The sequence below is a fragment of the Dromiciops gliroides genome, chromosome 4 (genome assembly GCF_019393635.1).
Source record: "Dromiciops gliroides isolate mDroGli1 chromosome 4, mDroGli1.pri, whole genome shotgun sequence".
NCBI classification, from domain to species: Eukaryota; Metazoa; Chordata; class Mammalia; order Microbiotheria; family Microbiotheriidae; genus Dromiciops; species Dromiciops gliroides.
Genome location: NC_057864.1, coordinates 346,179,042 through 346,193,055, shown reverse-complemented (window position 1 = coordinate 346,193,055; position 14,014 = coordinate 346,179,042). Strand labels below are relative to the sequence as shown.

Here is a 14,014-nt window from a genome sequence, read left to right as displayed (position 1 = left end):
TTTAAACTATAATGTGGCATTGTGTATTTGAGTTGGGGGGGAAAATCACTTGTCTTTCAAACATAAGAATGTGATTGTGTACTATTGTTGCCAACAATGAGCTAAAGAGGTTAATGGATCACATATCTGGCAAACAGCCACTGCCTCCTGCTCAATATATTAAACAATACAAATTCTGTTGTTGTGCCTGAGCTTACTATTCTGTTTGAATAGTTGGTAAATAACTTCAGTTATATTTTTTAAAGTTCTTCCAGAAACCCCAACAGCATTATTTGTCATTCACCATTGAATGGTTAATCCTAAAATCTTGGGGACTGAGAATTTAGGGGTAGACTACAAATGAGTGGGGAATGGGTGGGGTATGGCAAAGGTTGAGTGACATATTTTGGATAATACACTAAACAATTTATTCCTTTATAGAACGTTGCAGATCTTTCGTTTTCAAATTGTGTCTAGTTTCACTTGGTGTGTTACCTTGTTTTCTTGAAATTACCACTAGGGGAAAGGGGCGGGGAGGGAAGAGAGAGAATGGGTGGGAGAGGCCAGACTGCTGGACCTGCAAGTCTTTCTAGTGCTGTTCCTAAAAAGTCTCTTACAAAACCCTGATTTAACAATGCAACCCTTCCTGATGTCAAGGTCTATTCTTTACATTGTTTGACAACCCCTTTTTAAAAAAGATAAAGCAATAGAGCGATTCCCACCCTAAAGGATTCTGTTTATATTGCAATTGTACTATGGAAAGTTAACTAGAGAACATTGATACCGCATTCTGTAGCCTGCAATAGATTTGTGCGTGTTTTATTTTATTATAGTTTTAAGCAGAATCACCGCTCCCCCCTACCCCCCAAGAGACAGCTTTACAAATGATACTCTACTAATTTTGTTTTCAGAGAAACTTTGGTCAGGGGTCAGCAGTGGTGGCTATGGACTGAACAGCAGTGGTAGGAGGCGTAGGGATGGGGGAGGGAGACAAGCAATAGAAGAGTCTTCCTGGATCTGTTGGAATCATTTAAATCTGTCAACGAGTAAATTAAATAACACACCAACACATCATTTCGCTGAGGAAACAAGGTGGAGTTAAAGGAGATGAAGGGAAACGAACTGAATTGGAAATGTGAGCTAATCTCTCCCATTAGACATTTTGGAGGGGTTAGGAGAAGACAAATCCTTCCGGGTGGGGGGGGGCGCTTCCCCGCAGGGTCGGCAGTGATCGCCCCCTACATTCCAGCTGAACACGGCAGTGGAGCAGAGGACAGACCCCGGCAGCCACTGCAGCAGCCGGGAGAGCGCTCAGCATTAGCCCCTTCTCTACTACCACGGTCCGCCCCTCCTATGATGCCCTGTACTTGCAGCTTTGCTTCTAGTTTCTTTCCCCCAAAAAAGAATGAAGTGACCTCAGCTCCTCCATGATCGGGTCCCATCGGACCTCTAGCTTTCCAGGGCGGCTACTGCTCGGATTCCCGCACCTCCCCACCCCCGCCCAGTAACCTCCATGCCCCCAAAGAGCCCTGCATTGCCCTCAGGTCTCCCCACGCGTTGCTTGTCCGCCGCTCCCCGGAGCCTGGTAGGCAGCGCCCAGGGTGGAGGACGCGATGTAGCTCAGCAGCCTCAGGACCTCTGTCGCGGCTGCCGCCTCCTCCTGGTAAATTCTCCTCCTCTTTCTCCTCCTCCTCCCAGGGCCCTGCCCTCCCCCTGCAGCAAGCTGCTCTTTCTGTGTCTCCGTGTTCCTGTGCCTCTCTACTGGAGACACCTGCGCTTCCCAGCCCTTCTCCTCCTCCTGCTTCTCCTCCGCCCTTTTTTGCTTTTGCTGAGCCGCTGCCTTTGGGGGCAGAGAAGTCGGAGCAGCAGGAGGAGGGGGAAGACGAAGGGGAAGACGAGGGGGAGGGCTGGGGGCGGGGTGGGTGGGGAAAGGCCCAGGGAGGGGTGTGGACAGCAGCCACTCTGCAGCTGGCCGCCTGGGACCCTGCTTCCCTCGTGTGTCCCTCCGAGTGATGGAGGGGAAGAGACTCGCTTAGACACGCACGCAGCTGGGCGCCTCTCCGGGAGGCGGTGGTGGCGGCGGCCGCAGCTGCTCTGCTTGCAAGAGGGAGCGGGCGGCGCCTGATGCAGTTCAGCTCTGGCTGCGCCGCGGGGAGCGCCCCGTAAGCCTTGAGCTCGCTGAGTGGCTCTCGGGAGCCGGCTATAAGAGGGAAGAGAACCACCCAGAAGCCTCTTTGACTGTTGCTCTTTTTTAGAGAGGGTGGGGGCGAGCTCTGGGAGGGCGCTCCTTCAGCTGTCACTGCGGAACAGGGTCTTATCCCCTCCTAGCGCAGGGTCTGGGGACAACGCAGGGTGCATATGCGGACGGGAGGATGCGCACCTTCTCTCGCGCGCAGCCACAAGGCATTGGGAGAGCTGGGACTGGGGCTCTGGAGCCAGCCTGTGCCGTGTCCTAACCGCGAGAACGCGCCCTACTGCACCTGGCCTCTGCCTCTGGGAAGTGCAGGAAACGCGTCCTAAACTCCACTACTTCTTTTCTCCTCCCCCTCCTCCCACCTTCACGCCTCCCTCCTTCCCGCGTCCCTCCCTCTCTCCCTCCCTCCCCAATATTTCGTTGCCTGCGTGTCTCTCCCTGCTCATACATACACACATCACCACTCGGTCACTCACTCACTCGCTCAGTCTCGCGCTCTGATGAACTGAATTCCTAACCTCAGAAACAAGCCATCCAACTTAGGAGCCTGGCCACAAAAGCCACACATTTGCCCTCCACCCAGACGGCCACAGCATTAGTGAGCCCTTCGCCTGAGTGCCGGTCCGCCTGCCCGCCTCCGCCTCAGCTCTCCTCCAGCGGCAGTGGCTCAGGATGCCCGGTAAGTGAGTCAGGATGATACCACCAAGTCTCTGCCAAGCAGTAGCTAGCTAGGCTGGGTCGGCTAGTTACACCATTCACGATCGCTTTTAAATTGGGGAAAGGGACTGCAAGGATGGTGTAGTGGGCAAGAAAAATCCCAAGAGCTGAACTGGTCTTGCTGACTTTCACCGGGGCGGCTTTCCGGGGTCTGGTTTCCTGGGGACGCTACTCAGGAGAGGACTTTTAGGCAGGTTCCTCTGGGGCTCCAGTAACACAAGTGTGAGAGAAAAGGGCGTTGCGCCGGGTACAGAGGGTACTGTGGGTACGGTTTGAGGTTGTTTGGGGAGAGGTTTTCTGGGAGACTAATGGTAAAGCGTGTTACCCAAACACAGTTGAGGGGCTTAGTGCTTTGGCACTTCATTGGGTTGTGTGAGCTGAATATAATTGCAGGGGAGTTTCGACTTCTGTTCTTTAGAGATGAAGTGAATTCCCAGCGTTGGGGTAGAGGACAGGCAGAGGGCAGGAAAGGGAGGCAAGTGTCTTCACCCCATATACAAAAATCCACGTAACCAGTGCCCACCGCCCCCAGTCTGTCCTAGGGATTGAATTGCTGGTTGAAGTAATACCATTACATTTCATAGTGCTTGTGATCATGAAGGCTTTGGGGCGAGTTGATTGAAAAGAGTGCTAAGGCTCTGGCCCCTGGGGGAGTACCCTGGCTTAGGGTTTGCAGTAGGTGTAGGAAAGGGGACACCGAGGGTTGGTTGTGTTTGTTTTTACCTGAGGATTCCCCCCTGAAACTTACCAGCTTGGCGGGCAAGTGCTTCTCCATCAACTCAGGAGCCACCTGACCCTTTTCCCTACACTCTGGCTGCTCTCTCTCCAGGTCAGCCAGACACATCTGCTGTTCAATGGTGGGTGGGTGTTGCTCCACTACCCTCGCGAGCCTTTACTCACTCCCACTTTTAAACATAATAATCACAACAACAATGCCAGTTTCTCCGTAGAAAATATTGATCCCTTAAGGGGAGTTTTAATATTTGCAAAGTGCTTTAAATCAAATTACATCAAGAATACATTTAATTGCGCTGTAACTCCTCTCTGATTTATGTGAACTCTGCTGAATAAATATCAGAGGAAGGGACAAGGTGGGGGGCAGGGACTACAAGGTTGGAGTAGAGTAGGTCCCATTTTGTGAAGGTTGTCCTTTCTAAACTACTCTACTTGATTTGTTGGCAGTAATCTAAAGCTAGTGATTGCTGTTGATTCTAAAATGGTTTTGCACAGCAGTTTCTGTATTTTTTCAGAGCTTTAGGGGCATCACTGAGAAACGTTACCCAAGTTACAAATTAGTTCACATATGATTTCTTTTGAAAGGAAGAGAAGAGGGAAAGATGAAAAGAGATTACTGATGTTGGATAGCAAAAAAGTTTTCCCCTATATTGAAAAGGTCTTCAAATAGATATCAACTACCCATTTGCCAAATTGTGTTTTAGTCATCTAAATATTTCTTCCATATGACTCTCATCAAAGAAGAAAATGCCCTGAACCTACAGTGTCCTTTCCTTCAGTTGTTTCCAAGTTGCCCCATTTTTCAAATAATTATGGATTACCAGAGTAATCATCTGGTGCTTTTGGTTTATGAAGTTATAAGTTAGTTAACTATTTTAAGGTATCAGAAGATATCTCAAGAAATCTAAGTGAGTAGGATGTTGTTGGCTGAACTTTAAGGCACCTTGGTGTTGGGATCCTTAAAAGAGAAAGAAAACTCTTTACTGATAGCTTTCAAGTTACCTTTGGTCAATTTTACAGGACTCTTTTTAAATGTGTACACAAATGAAACATAATGATGCTTATTAATAATTTAAAGGAATATTATCAAATAGGCTACTAAGCAGATTTTATAGAAAATTATGAGGGTTAGAGTAAATGGAGATTCACAGCATGAGCTCAGATTACAGTTTTTTCTAGGTCAAGTATGACCTCAGTACTTAAATTTAATATTTAAAAACGGACTACCTTTGATTTCTTCAAACAGAATGATCTTTGTATAGTGTTTTGAATATGTGTGAATCTGAATCATGGTTGTTTACACGTCTACTTAGATACTTTTGAATGAACCACCTTATTGCTCCCTAAATTTTCATTCATTTGCTGATTTAAAAAAATCTACTATATACAAAGTACAATCCAGGGTGCTGTGAGGGATACATTAAAGGTTTAAAAGGAGGGAGGTCTTTTGGGTAAAACTAAATCTCTAGCCCTTTCCAAACTGAAAGATGACTGAAAATAGTTACTAAGGTTATGGTAGAAAAAATACTTTGGGGGAAAATCTTCAAATATTTGCCTTCAGATTAGACGAAGTAACTTGCACTTAGTAGGTGACTACATGCTGATTGAATGAATCCAAATCATTCATGACATCTAGTATTCAATTTTGCTTTCAATATTAAGTACATTTTATCATTCTAAACTTATTGTGCTATTTGTGATCCAGTTTCAGAAAATTTATATTCCTTCTTTAAAATTCGTGTTTGTGCTTATTTTTATGATTCAAATAACTTAGTATTTAATAATTATTTATTAATTTCTGATTTAATAATAAAGAATTTAATAGTAGTTATTTATGTACTAACAGCTTAAAGCTGGTAACCATAAGCTCCATTCTGAACTGTCACTGGACCAAATGTGTCAATTGTTCTCATTTATGAATAAATTTGTGTTCCAATTGCATTGAAAAGTGAAGCTCTCAAATTAAAAAAAACATCACTCATCTTTTCTCATCTCTCTACAACTTCAGAATGTGCATGTGTATGTAAGATTTTAAAGGTTATGCAATTATATGCTAATGAGTAATCTGCTTTAATGGGTATTGTTTAGTATTTGTTAGAGAAGGAAGAACTGCCTTATAGAAATCTAACTGAAGAATCTTTGGAGTCTTTCTCAACATCATGCCTGGCAGGGTTGGCTCTATTCTAAGAACATCATTCATGAATAAAATTATTCCTCAGGGTAACATGAAAGTAAGTAGCACCTGCAGAATAGTTTCTTAGTTATTAATATATATTGGGAACTGGAGAGGGGGAATTTGGGGGTGATGGTTTGTGGCAATTATACTTCAATTACTCCTCAGGCATAAATTATGAGTAAGGACCCTAATACTGAACCCACTGAAGTTATAACAGAGGTATGGATATACCACTGGCCTTTTTTTTCTGGTGAGAATCTTTTATTATTGGATTTCTTCACAATATTTTATTCTAGAAACTTCTAAAATTAAAATGATGAAAATTTCATTAGGGTTAGAATGGGATTTTCTTTAAACTTGTTATTGTTGGTGCTGGTGCTGTTGTTAATTTTAAGGAAAGATAAGCAGTTTCAAAGGAGAAAGCCTATAAATTAAAAGTTGTAAGAAAAGTACTCATATAAACCATGCTCATCCTAATTCACGGTTGGCTATTGAGGGAGGGGAGGGGAGGCATAAAAACTTATTTTTATTATAGGCTAATTTGTGACAAACTGGAAAACTCTAACATTGTAAATCCCAGATTATAATGCCACTACAGATGGAAAAAGTACAATCACTTTTAATCAGGCATCCAGTACACAAATCTTTGTAGGCAAATTTTGCTCACTCTTTCATTGTTACCTTGTTAGGATCTATCTATGATTATAACGATAGTTTAACCTTTAGGGCAGACACTCAATAAAAACAAGTTATTAAGAGCCACATTTGGAAATCACTGATCTAAGGACAAAGAGATTTTAGAATAGATAAAACCTATCAAAAAAGATTGTATTATAAATTGTGGGCTCCATGGTATATAAATAAGATTGCCTGGGTTTCTATATAATGTACAAGCAGAAGTTCAACAGGACAAAGGAAGTCCAAAAATCCAATTTGCAGTTTCAATTGAAGGGTTGTTTAGCAAAGTTACTGTTGTTTAACATTTGATAACTTGTGTAGATTTTTCATTACCTAGAAAAGGACTCCAAAAAAGGAAAGGGAGCAGCATAGAATGGCAGTGCTAGAAGGGGCTTTAGAGATAATCCAGTTCACAGGTGTAAAATGTAGACCTATGTGCTGCTGCAATACTCTGGAGTGCAAAGAATCAGATTAAAATGTAACTGGTAGGGACAGCTAGGTGGCGCAGTGGATAGAGCACCTGCCCTGGATTCAGGAGGACCTGAGTTCAAATCTGGCCTCAGACATTTGGCACTTACTAGCTGTGTGACCCTGGGCAAGTCACTTAACCCCAATTGCCTCATCAAAATAAAAATGTAACTGGTAAATATTTATCAAAATAAATAAGTACAATAGAACATAGATAATGTTAATATGTGGTTTTCTAAATTACTATACATCCTTCAAGGATTTTTCTGTATAGTTTAGTTTTCACCCACCCCAGTGTACATGGTGTTCCAGGAGGACTAGCACCTCTGGTATAATGGCTTGCCAAGCCCTTTTTAGGATTACTCATCCACCATTGGTGTCCACCTCTCACCTGTGGCTCCAAGAAGCTGAATAAGGTACAAGAGTGTCCACATACAGGTAAAATCATCTTGGCAAATTGACTGTCAGTCTGAGGGTAGCCAACAGAGGTTAAACTTATTGGTAAATTAGGGGGTCTATCCAAAGCATGGGAAGACTTCTGGCAGAATAAGATGTCAAGAATAATTTGTTCCCACAGCCATGGAAGCAGCTGAAACAGGCATTGTGGAGTGCTCAGAGCTTGGTTAGACACTGAAGATACCAAAGTCATTCACTATTTCCCTAGCTATCACCAATTGTTCTGACTTGTTTTGCCTCTGTGACTGGAAGGGGTAGTAAGGATGAGGACCTCTTGCAACTTTGCCTCACTTAAATCCAACACTTTACTCAATTCATAATGTCATTGGTCTTCTTTGAATATACAGAATGAACATTACTATTTGAGTTTAGCATCACTGAATACTAACCCAACCCTCTCATTGCACAAGACTGAGGTAAAGGGACTTTTGCCTGTGGCAAGTTAGTGGGAAAGCTAAAGCAGATTGAATTCAATAAATTTTTCTTGACTGCCCTTTACATATCAGACACTGTGCTGGATGCTGGGGTAATAAAGGGAAAAAAATTATAGTCCCTGTTCTCATGAAGCTTACTTTATATTGGGGAGGGAGTGGTGTTGAAGACCATCTGCACACAGATGAGATATACAAAGTTTATATAAAGTCCTTTTTTAACTGAGGAAGATTGGGAAAGGTCTTCTCTTTGGGGTGGTATAAGAGTTGTGTTTTGAGGGAAGCTAGGGAATCCTGCTAGAGTCTATATTAGCCAGGTCCCAGGCTAGGGTTTATTCTATTGTGTCAAAACATAACACTGACCAGACTTTGAAAACAGGATGTTTTAAGAATTTGTACTAATGATCTAGTGCCCATAAGTTGATCTGATTTGGGTTTAACATATGTATGTATGTGTGTATCTATCTATCTAATCTACATGTAAAATTGCATCCAATTTTATAGTAACAGAAACCAAACCTCTCTTATGTCATGTCTGTGGGGCACTAGTTACCATCTTGAAAAATGCACTTTTTGTGAACATTTGGCTACCTTTAAAAGTGAATTTTTGGATTGTGTGTGTATTTTAAAAGTATTAATTAAAGTAATCTTTCAAAGTGCTCAAACAGTGTGGGGGGAAAGAGGGGCTGTGATAACTTTTAATTAAAGGAGCTGAGGTGGACAATCTTTAACCTAAAATGAGATTTTTACAGACAGGTCATAAAGAAGGAATGACACTATGTTAACCAGGGCATGAGTGGAAGACAGTAGCCCTATAACTTAATGTAATCTTTAATGAACTACATGTCAGACGGTTTCCTAGGGTTCAGCTTTAAGTTTTAACTTTTAAGGACTCGGGTCACTTAGTAGTTGTTTAATTGTCTAGAGAACCTTAATGTAGCTCAAATGACATGGGGTAACTTACATTCCCAATAATATCATCATAATGCCCACTTTTTTCTATGGGGTCATAATATATCCATCTATAATAAAAGGGTGCTCGCTGAGAAAATTTGACTGCTGTGTCATAAATTAAAATGACACATTTACCCTCACTGACTTTAAATAGCAGAATGTATCCTCCTAAACATTTGCACTCAAAGTGAGAAGAGTCCAAATTGCTATGTAATGGTATAGCTTCCAGGTTTGGCCTATTATTAAATCAATATATTCCTTTAATTCATGGTCATATCTCTGTATGGTTCAACTCTGAAAGTATAACACTCTTTCTGAGTTTGAGGACCTAGACATAGATTAGGGGTGGGATAAAAAGATGAAAATTTTAAATTTAGAAGTTGGTAGCAAGAAGACTGCCTCTAATTATGGCTTTTATTTTAAAAAAATCATATGAAGAAATAATTAACATTAAGTAACTGAATCTTTTAAATACTAATGAGGAAACACAACTGTGCTATCATAAATATTAACAATCCTGCTATATGAATACAGTTTGGGAATCTATTTAGGTACATGTTAGAATGTCATGGTAATGCTTTTTGCTGTAATTCTAAATGACTTCAACTAATTCAAGTGAATTAGAAGTTCCCACTAATTCTGTATGTGCCTCATCATGAAGTAACTGGTTTTTGTTGCTCAAGAACTACTGAACAGAAAGGGGAAACCATGCCATGAATATTTAATCAGAACTGTTACTTCGATAATTGCAAAGTTGATTTATTAGAAATTTTTATGTCTATGAAGAAAAAATATTTTTGAAAACTTTTCTTTCAGATTTGAACTTGGTAAAACTAGAAACTGTTGTTACCAAATGTTAGAATGTATTAGATCTTCTGGATGTTTAAGAATGGATCCATAAAAGATCTGAACTATATTCTCACCTAATATCTGATCATATCCTCAGTTAAAATCTCATTGTAGTGACCTTGGGGTTCTCAAAGGAAAGGTCAGTGGATTTCAAGTGCTTGTGGTTTCTAACAAGCTATAAAGACCGAATATAGCCCCAATGATGGATTATGCATCCCTTCTGCTGGAACTTGCATCTATACCTTTGGAGATGCTAGATGTAGAGTGCTAATTGTTTTGGACGTAGCAACTCTTGAAGACCATCTGCTAAGTTAGAAAGGAGTTCCAGTCTACATCAACAGAGGGAGTACCGGCACTGGTAAAATGGCATCCATGAGAAGTAGCTTGTTATATCAGAGAGATCAGATATTTACTAGCTCTGTAACCCTGGGAAAGTCACAACCTCTCGAGTTTCTTAACTGTTATAAAAAAAAAGAGTCAGTAATAACATCAGAGAGTTGTTGTGAGGATCAAATAATATTTTGTAAGCTTTATATTGAGTTTTTATCATTAATATGTTCAATGAAAGTTCTTTTCCCAGATGGAATTTGGAGAAAGAAGAATCTGAAAATAAGAAAAAAAGCTTATATTTGAATCTTATGTTTAAATTTTAGATGCGTTTAGAAAAAGTATTTTGGCTACTTTTTTTTTGACCATTTGAAACTTTTCATGAAAAGTGCAAGAAAATTGCCTAATTTGACTGTCTTATGAGGAGAAAAGTAAATTTACTGGACTTAATGGCAACTTTATTTATATGTTTGTGTTTGATTGTAATTTTTTTAATTTCAGACCCTACAGAGTAGATTAATTAAGCCAGAAATTCATGTTTCATGTGGAATTTCATTTTTCTAAGGCCCCCACCAGCGAATGAGTAAATATATAAAACAATGTGTAGCTGAATTATTTTCATCTCTTTTGAATGATCAGCTCTTGTGTTTTCATACATCATTTCCGAAACTTCAGAGAGTTGGCCATTATGCTTTGATATTTCCTTGTTTGCTACCTGTGGCAATAACGTTCTGTCATGAGAAAAATACTTCTAAGCAGAGAAATGAAACTATAATTCATTTTGACAGTTTATTAAAAGGTTAAATGTTGATTGAATTAAATAAAGTTGAGGAAAGACAAGAGATTACGTTTAACTGAGTTGTTGATCCCTTTTAAAGGGGGGCATAATAAAGTTTAATCAGTCTCCTATATGAATTATCAGTGTACTCTGATCAGTCATTTAGGTTTTAATAAATTTTTCTCCTTTGATGGAATTTCATCTAGTGCCCTGAGTTCTTCTTATCTCTGAAATGCCTAAGTTGTCCTATTTTCTCAGAACCAAAATATGCGCAATAGGACCAAATAGGTCTCAAAGCAAATTGTTATTCCCAAGAGTGCTTTAGATCATAAATCTTGGCTTTCATCTAATTTAACAAATTCATTTTCCAGCTGAGGAAACTGAGGCATATAGATCTTAAGTGACTTATACAAGGACACATAGGTAGCAATTATCAGAACTAGAATTTGAACCTACCCAGGATCTGTGACTCTTCTGATACCAGAGCCTGTGCTTTTTTAACTATTGAGGCCAGTTTCTATTTCAGGGAAACAGAAACATCAAATGTAAAAGAAATGCGCTGTTCTCAAAGACCCTTGAAAGCACTCATGCCTCCCTTTTGCTTTTTTTATAGACTTTATCTAGCTAGGATCACTTTGTCAACATTTTCTTCTTCGACTAAATCTTGATTAGACCAGGAGGCAGTCTGGGTACCTAGAAGCAATATCTAGTTTCTTAATTTGCTCTCTTCCAATTGAGGAATGTAGTCAGGGACTGCAGTAACCATGACGGTATAACCATGAATCTGTACAGCTTGAGTTTGGATACTCCCATCATTGGGCTACACCTCTGATTTCATGTCTTGGACCACTTCAGGTCTTGGATTAGAGTGTTCCTTATTCTCTTCATCTCCTGGCAGCAGAGTAGAGGACTTGAAAATTACATTATTGGAAACTTCCTTTAACTGAGCCCATCCACTGAGTATCTATTAAGCACTTATTCTTTGTATGGTAGTATGTTCAGTGACAAGGATTCAACAACAATGAGAAAGAGTTATTGTCCAGGGAGCTGACATAAGCAAATAAGTGCACTTATATTTATTTGAGAAAGAGGAACAAGTACCAATGACTATGCAGATCACGAAAGGCTTGATATAGGAGATGAAATGTGTTCTTAGTCTAGGAGGAAGGGAGGGATTCTAAGAGCCAGAGGTGAAGATAAAAAAATGATTCCACCTTAGGGAACAGCCCGTGCAAATGCATAAAGGAGGAGACTTGAATACCAGGTTTGGTATATAACAATCCAATAACAGGCTAGTTTGGCAGGAATATAGTGTATAAAGGAGAATAATGTTTATTAAGCCTAGAAAATTGGGATCAAATCAGATTATGAATGACTTTAAATGCCAAGTGGGCAGCTAGGTGGTGCAGTAGATAGAATATTGGTCCTGGAATCAGGGAGATCTGAGTTCAAATCCAGCTTTAGGTACTTAATAGCTGTGTGACCCTGGGCAAGTCACTTAACCCTGTTTGCTTCAGTTTTCTCATCTTTAAAAAGGGCTGGAGAAGGAAATGACAAACTATTCTATTATTTTTGCAAAAAAAACCCCCTCAAATTAGGTGACAAAGAATCTAACACTACTACAATTACTTACCAACAAAAAACAAAATACCAAATGGAAGAGTTTGTACACTATCCTTGAAATGATAGTCATTTAGCTTCCTCAAGTAGGGAAGTACATGGATAAACTTAAAAAGATTATTTTGGCAGCTCTGTAGAGTTGGAAAATGGAGAAAATAAAGACTAGGAGTCCAATCTCATTTCTTCCAAGAGAGAGGTGATGTGGGTCTGGACAAGAATGTTGCTTATTTGAATGGTGAGAGGGGCATGGGTTTAAGAAATGTTATAGAGGGAAAAAAAATGACAAGACTTGGTAACTGGTTGGATATATGTGTGAAAGTGAGGAGTGAAGGTTACTCTAAGATTACAAGGATGGAAGGATGACTGGTCCCTTAAGAGAATTAGGGAAGGTTAGAGGAGGATTTGAAAGGGGAGAGAGGGCTCAGGTGGAGCTAATGGTTTCTTCTTTGGACATGTTGAGTTTGAGATGCCTTTGGGACATCCAGATGGAAATGTCAAATAGGCAGTTTTTGAAGCAGGATTGGAGCTCTGGAGCTTGAGAGAGACTAGGGCTGAATATATAGACCTGTATTGAGATGATAATTAAACTCATGGGGATTGATGAGATCATGTAAAAGGTTTTATACAAAGCAAAAAGAAGAAGACCAAGGACAGAGCCCTGGGGAACACCCATGCTTAGGGATTGGGATAAGGATGATGATCCAGCAAAGAAGACTAAGGAGACAGGTAGGAGAAAATGTGGGGAAGAATGTCTCCAAAAGGAGAGGCTGGTCAACAGTATCAAATACTACAAAGATGTTATTGTGCTTTCTCTACTCTTCTTTACACCCAACCACCCACTTTTCTGAATTATTTTTAATAAGCTGCCTTTATTCCTTCTCCTTCCTTCATCTTCCTTCTTCTCTTCTCTCTCCTTTTATCCATCTCTCTATAATTCTATTACTGGGGATCAATTGAACAGCATGGCTAAGACCAAGATATACTTGTAGGCTTAGTGACTTGCCTAGGGGCACACAGCTACTAATGTCTGAGACCATATTTGAATTCAGGAGCATGGGTCTTCCTTACTATAGTCCCAGTACTCTATCCACTGTGCCACCTAGTTGTCTCTGAAGAATAACATATATGTATCTTTCATTTACACATTTTGGACAACTATCCAGGAAAATGAGCCAGAGAGTATTATGAATTTAGCCTACCATAAAACTGTCCAATTAATATGATTTATTCTAATTATTTATATTAAATACTGAGATAATTGTAAAAAATTGCCACCTCCAACTTCAAAGAACCTAAACAAATCTAATAAGAAAAGGATAGTATCTAATATACACCAAAATACTCATATTGAAAATGTTTAGATGTCTCTAAAAACTAAGATACTCATGGACTATTAGAATTGATCCTTTAGCAATTGGGGACAGATTTTCTCTGTGTGGAGGCTAGATTTGTGTTTAAGTAGAAGTATCCACCTAATTTTCAAAAATTATTTATTTTAATTCATGCTCTTTAAACAAAGATAAATTTATAATGAATAAGATACTTTTATTAAAGCAGTCATGAAATTGATACTTAAATAACACTGTTTTGCTATTGATGCTATATTAAATCTGTGTGGGTTTTTTATAATTCCAAACACATTATATGATAGA

General features: G+C 40.0%; 1 protein-coding gene across 1 annotated transcript in view; it reads left to right on the top strand.

The window, feature by feature from the left end:
- The first annotated feature begins 1,934 nt into the window (after window positions 1-1,934).
- The window catches only part of HS3ST5 (heparan sulfate-glucosamine 3-sulfotransferase 5), a 308,965-nt gene continuing 296,885 nt past the window's right edge, over window positions 1,935-14,014 (top strand). Inside the window, 1 exon segment of the mRNA XM_044003753.1 lies at window positions 1,935-2,852. The gene's annotated coding sequence lies outside the window, so the exon portion shown is untranslated.